General features: G+C 54.6%; 1 protein-coding gene across 1 annotated transcript in view; it reads right to left on the minus strand.

The window, feature by feature from the left end:
• PARD6G (par-6 family cell polarity regulator gamma) overlaps positions 1-6,000 on the minus strand; it is a 91,227-nt gene that overhangs the window by 48,341 nt on the left and 36,886 nt on the right. The gene's annotated exons all lie outside the window — the stretch shown is intronic.

Raw genomic sequence — 6,000 nt, forward strand, 5'->3', positions numbered from 1 at the left:
CTCCAGCCGTGGGAGGAAACACCAGACCAAAGACGTTGGAGGCAGACCTGGCCTCAGACTGGACCCTGACCCTGGCGGCTCCCAGGGGCTCAGGTTTGTCCTTTGTGAAAGGGACAGTGCACCCCCACCTCTGTGGCGTAGGGGGAAGGGGCGCTGTGGGGTCTGTGGGCCATGACGCGCCAACTTGTCTGTGACGGCTGCACAGGCCTGGGACCCTCACCGGCCCCTGCAGCCCACCCAACAAAACCACTGTCCGCACGCAGGAAATAGGGCCTGTGCGTGCCTCCTGTAACACAGACCCAGAAGCTGCCCGATTCCCATGAAACACACAGCATTTCTGCAGGCCCTCACCCAATGTCCTAGGAACGCCTAGCAGTCACCACGCAGGCCTCACAGCACAGGGACATCTGAGTGCTAACTGGGTCTGCAGCAACAGATGGATGGAGATGTAAAAGCAACAAAGCATAAAGGGGGCGGATTTCAACTTCAGAAGCACCTGGCAATCAGCAGGAATCCCCCCTCCCCCCAGTAACTCTCCCTGCAGACAGCTCCTTAAACCTGCGGCATCACATGAGGGTCTGTTTCCTCACCTGTAAGTCAGGGGTTGGACCACATAACCCCTGGGCCTACGCAATGTCAACTTCCTGTGAGTGCTCGCCAAGTCAGTGTGTCCGCGCACTTGGTGACGGTGGGGGGGGGCACGCTCGCCAAGTCAGTGAGTCTGCGCACTTGGCGACGGTGGGGGGTGCATGCTCGCCAAGTCAGGGTGTCCGCGCACTTGGCGACGGTGGGGGGGGCATCTGGGAGAGTAACTCACTAGAGACATAGTTTAGATTAGGAAACCTTGCCCCTGGTGGGGGTTCACTTCCTCATGCTGACAAACCAGTCCCCCAAACCCCAATCCTAAAGTTGGTCAAAGGCCTCTGACCCCACCCTGCTGGTGACTCTGAACATTGCACGTGTGTGCTTCAGGACAAAGCCCCTCTGTGCAATCACGGAGGGTCCTGGGAGGTGCTCAGGGAAAAGGTGAGAGGGCGCCCTAAGGACAGACGGACAGACCCCAGCAGAGCGCCCTGTCCCAGGGCAAGTGCTCCCGCAGGCAAGCAGCATCGACACACGCTTTCTTGGTGGTCTCTGAAGCCGACCTCTCCACTGAGGTCACACAGGGATGGGCAGGGGCTCACGGAGAGGCCTCAACCAAACGTCCACCCCAACCGAAGCCAGCGTGGGCCAAGGCCAAGGGGAGAGCAGACCCCAGCTTCTCTGACACACACGGTCCAGCAATGCCAGGGGAGACAGGATGGAGGCAAGGATGGTCACCAGCCCCAAACCTCGCCATTTTCCTGCACTTGGATCTGTCAGCACAGCCTCCGGGCTTACTAGCCACAGGGAGGGAGCTGTGGAGCTGGGCTGCCACAATGCCCCCTCACCTGCGTCTGGGAGGTGGAAGGAGACATGTCTGGAGGGAAGCGCATCTGCAGCGCTTTGTTGGCGGACTGGCAGAGAAGCCCTGGAGCTGCCAGGGGTCTCCCGCCCTCACACATAAAGGCAGCACAGAGGCTGCCATCGCAAGACAACATACTTCCTAACCTGGACTCCTCCCATCGCAGAGGGTCCCGAGCTNCTCCGGGCTTACTAGCCACAGGGAGGGAGCTGTGGAGCTGGGCTGCCACAATGCCCCCTCACCTGCGTCTGGAGGGAAGCGCATCTGCAGCGCTTTGTTGGCGGACTGGCAGAGAAGCCCTGGAGCTGTCAGGGGTCTCCTGCCCCAACACATAAAGGCAGCACAGAGGCTGCCATCGCAAGACAACATACTTCCTAACCCGGACTCCTCCCATCGCAGAGGGTCCCGAGCCGGTGACACACAAGGGTAGGGTGACCAAGTCTTCTGAGTCACCGCTGATGCCCTGAAATGTCCGGAGGGTTAGGGAGGGTGCCTCTTCCTGGGGTGACCTGAGACTCACAACACGCAATCCAAGAGACACGGCCATTACCACCAGCCTTAGGTCCTGGCACAGTCTGTGTGTGAGACCAGGTGTGAGTGACCAGACGGAGGAGGGCCACAGACACTGTCCCTCAGGAAGGCCTGGGCCTCTGCAGGGACATGGTGACTCCATCAGCAAGTGACAAGTTACTTTCGGAAAAAGTATACTTTCTCACCCTTTGATTTGAAATTTCTAACAAGACAATAGATGGACATCAGACACACATGGATGTGTTAAAGGAATGTATCCAAGCAGACGTGACTTGAACTCACCCAACACATAAGGTCTTAATGGGTACGGTTTCAGCTGGGAGGCTGCAAAGTTCAGGGGACCGGTGGTGACCGTACAACAATGCAAATGTACTTGGCTCTACTAAGCTGTACATTTAAAAGTGGTTAAAATGCTAAATTTCATGTTATGGATGTTTTTCATCGATAAAAAAATTAGCCTTTATCATCGGTCAGTACCTACTGTGGTAACACCCCCTTCACAATCAAACTGTGCAGAACACTCCCAGCAGGGGCTGGGCAGGCCAAGGGGGTGCATCCCGCACCTGCACTCCCAAATCCTACTGTCGCCTCATCCCAACTCTGCGTGCATGTGCTGAAAGCCACAAAACGGCTCGGGGCTTGGGAGAAGACCTGGGGTGCCGGGGGATGTGCCGTGGCTGGTGGCCTCTGTGCTGAATCATTTTCCCACAGGACAGGGTGGAAAATAGAGATACCGGGCAAAAACAGGAAGACAAACCACTGTGTAGGAGGAAATCCAAGTCTTGCTTACGCTTCTGGGAGAGAAAAGTTCACAGTGGAAATTTTTGTCTCTCCGGACTCCAAACTAATGCAGGTAAATCATTCATCGGTGTGCTCTGTCCAGCACAGCCCGTCCCGCGGAGCCGCAGACACACCCAAGAGGGGGTAAGTCTGGCATAATGGCGCTGGAAGTAGGGACACAGGCCAGCATTGGGGAAGTAATGAAGAAAGAAAAGTAAGAAAGCAACGAACAAGCAGGCGACCCTCTCCTGAGCTGTGAGTCCAAGGGCCTGATGGAGAGGGCACCATAGTAATTTCATTTAGGGTTTGGAAACCATTTCTAAAACACAGCATCCCCTTTCCTGTCCAGTTGCCCATGGGAGATGATTCCTTCTCTTCCCTGTGAATCCTGCCGAGGCCAGATCTCAGCTGGAGCATGGGGCTTTCAACAAGCCCACCTGGATTTCCACTGGCTCCTGGCCTCCCACACCTGCCCTCTGGAATGAGAAAACCTTTGAAAAAGACATGGCTACACAGGGCGGATGGAGCCTGCCCCACATGCATTTCTGGGTGGGCTGCACCCAAGGTCCGGTCCCTCCCTTGTGGGGTCCTCCTGAGCCAACAGTAAGGACAGCCTCTCTTCAGCAACTTCATTCCTCCCTAAAAAGATTTTCGTCCAAATGGAACGGCATTTGATTGGGTTCAAAATGACTAGTAATAGGACTGTAAGTAGCGTAGCCAGCTTGGTTACTCAAAGACCACAACTTAGGGGTAGACTCGGTGGGCTAGGCTTTGGCTCAGAGGAAGAGTTCCACTGTGTTCAGTATCCTGGTGCCTTTTTCTAGCGAAGATGCTTTGAATGCAAAATGCTTAAGAGAACACAATTTCACACGAACACCCATCAACTACTCCTCAATTACACAAGACGTTTTAGCTGGCCACTGCATAAACATGCTAGAACACGTCTCAGCTCAAGGTAATCCGTGAGACGTGCGACAGGTCACATGGCTCGTACGTGACTTTGGGTGTCCTCTCCACCTGTCTGCCCATCCTGTGCAGAGTCTCTTGGCCGACAGTGTCCTCTGCCAGGGGCTTCCTAAGGTAGTCCCCAGCTCGTTAGTGTGCACCTACTGTTTGCAGGCAAGGAAACAATCCCCAGGCTCTTTGGGGCTCGCCAGCCCCCTGGGGCCCTCCCACCATTTCTTCCCATTGCTTACTTGAGCTTGGCACTTCTAGACTGAGCCCCCAACCTTGTGCTTCTCCCGTGACTTCACACACACTTTCCAGTCTGCCTGTTGATGCTTGGCCTGGCACCACCCCTCACAAAGCCCCCTGGACCTTCTGTTCGGGCTGCACATCACACTCACCTAGGGGGTCACTGTTTTCCCGGGCAGGATGTGGGGCTGCAGAAGCCCATAAGTGAGGTGGACCTGTAACTGTCCAACCTGCGGGTGCTTAGTGACGGGATGCTACTGGAGGGGCAGAAGCACAACCACACAAACTGGGGTGAGCCTCTCTGTACACTGGGTTAGCTAAGGGGTTAGCGAAGAGCTGGTAATTCTGCAACTGTTATGAATGATATCCTAGAAGCTGAATCCTCGGCAAAATGCTCTCTGATTGGTGGTGCAAAGTCAGGGCTGGCTGACCTCCCTAGGTACCATCATCCAGGTCAAAGGGGAGTAGCACAGACCTTTCAGAAGGTACTAGAGGCCAGATAATCCCTACAAATTCTTTGTGCTGACACCTGTGGCCACCAAACCCCAAAAACCAACAAGAAAGCTCAAATTTAACCCCTTGCTTACAAAGGCCCAAGGGGGCCGGCATTTCTCATTCTTTCGGCATTTTGCAACGTTTAATAAAACAGTACATCAGATTTCAATTCCATCCATTCCAGACAACTGGGTCCCAAGTGAACCCAGGGCCTGGCTGTGGGACACACTTCCAGACACTTCTGCCTCACAGAGCGTGTGGTCCAGGACACGCAGGAGTGTGTGGTTATCAGTAAGGTTCAGAGAAGGCAGCTCGGCAGGTGTCCCATAAATCACCACCTGCAGCAACACCTCTGCCAGGTCTTTCAGAGGCTCTGCTGAATCACCCAACACAGCCTGCATGCCCCTGTGGGACCAGGCCCATTTCTAGGGCTCTGTTACACACACCCATGGCCCCCAGTAGACACCTGCACTCAGGTGGTGGGAAGAGTCTCCAATGTGCTTGCCACAGTGCTTGAGGAAAGCATGAGATCTAGTGAACCCAGGAAGGAATGGCCAGTGTGCAGCCTTGCGTGGTCAGGTGGGTGCCTCCCATGGGAAGTGCCTGAGTGCCCAGCTCTGACAGCTTCCAAAGAGTCAGGCACACAGAGGAGGCTTGGCGTGTAGGGTATGCGGCTTACCAGGCAGGCCAAACAGAGGGCTGAAGAATCCCTTTCTTCTAAAACTAGGTGAAGGCACATAACCCCAACCCACCCTGGAAACAGAAACACAGCCCTGTTACACTATCTGAGGATATGCTGCTTTTTGTTTAAAAAGAGAAATCCTGTTTCGAAGAGAAATCCTGCTAACACAGGCAGAATGAGGACCAATCACTCGGGTCAGGGTTGTCAGCTTAACCGTGAAAAGAAAGCCCCATGCTGTGCCTCCGTGCTTGGCCCTTCCCTCCTCAAACGGGACATCTTTGAGCTCATCCTCTTTGAGAACGGGCTTAAATACAAACATGTTAATCACCCTATGACCAGCCACCGTGACACGATGGAAAAGAAACAGTGAGATGGTCACCTCCAGCCAAATGACACTCTGGCCTCCATGGACGCTTCAGCAGGTACAGTGGGGCCTGTGCACCAACCACAGTCTGCAGCTCCCACCCAGCAAGGCCAGGCTGAGAGGAGCTCCCTAAACTCAGAACATAAGGTACCAGGTGTTTGGATTAGGATAACAATGCCATGGGGTCCCAGCTGAGGTCCCAGACTTGTAGGGTCCTAAGCTGGGTGCTGTCTTAACAGGAGGTCAGCCCACACTGCCGGCCAGACCCTCACTGGCCTTCAGTGCAGCATTCAAGAGGGTAGATTCAGGGGCGCCTGGGTGGCTCAGTTGTTAAGCGTCTGCCTTCAGCTCAGGGTGTGATCCCAGAGTCCTGGGATAGAGGCCTACATCAGGCTCCTCTGCTGGGAGCCTGTTTCTTCCTCTCCCACTCCCCCTGCTTCTGTTCCCTCTCTCGCTGGCCATCTCTCTCTCTGTCAAATAAATAAATAAAATCTTAAAAAAAAAAAAAAA

This window comes from Ailuropoda melanoleuca, chromosome 14, assembly GCF_002007445.2.
Source record: "Ailuropoda melanoleuca isolate Jingjing chromosome 14, ASM200744v2, whole genome shotgun sequence".
In the NCBI taxonomy this organism is placed as follows: domain Eukaryota; kingdom Metazoa; phylum Chordata; class Mammalia; order Carnivora; family Ursidae; genus Ailuropoda; species Ailuropoda melanoleuca.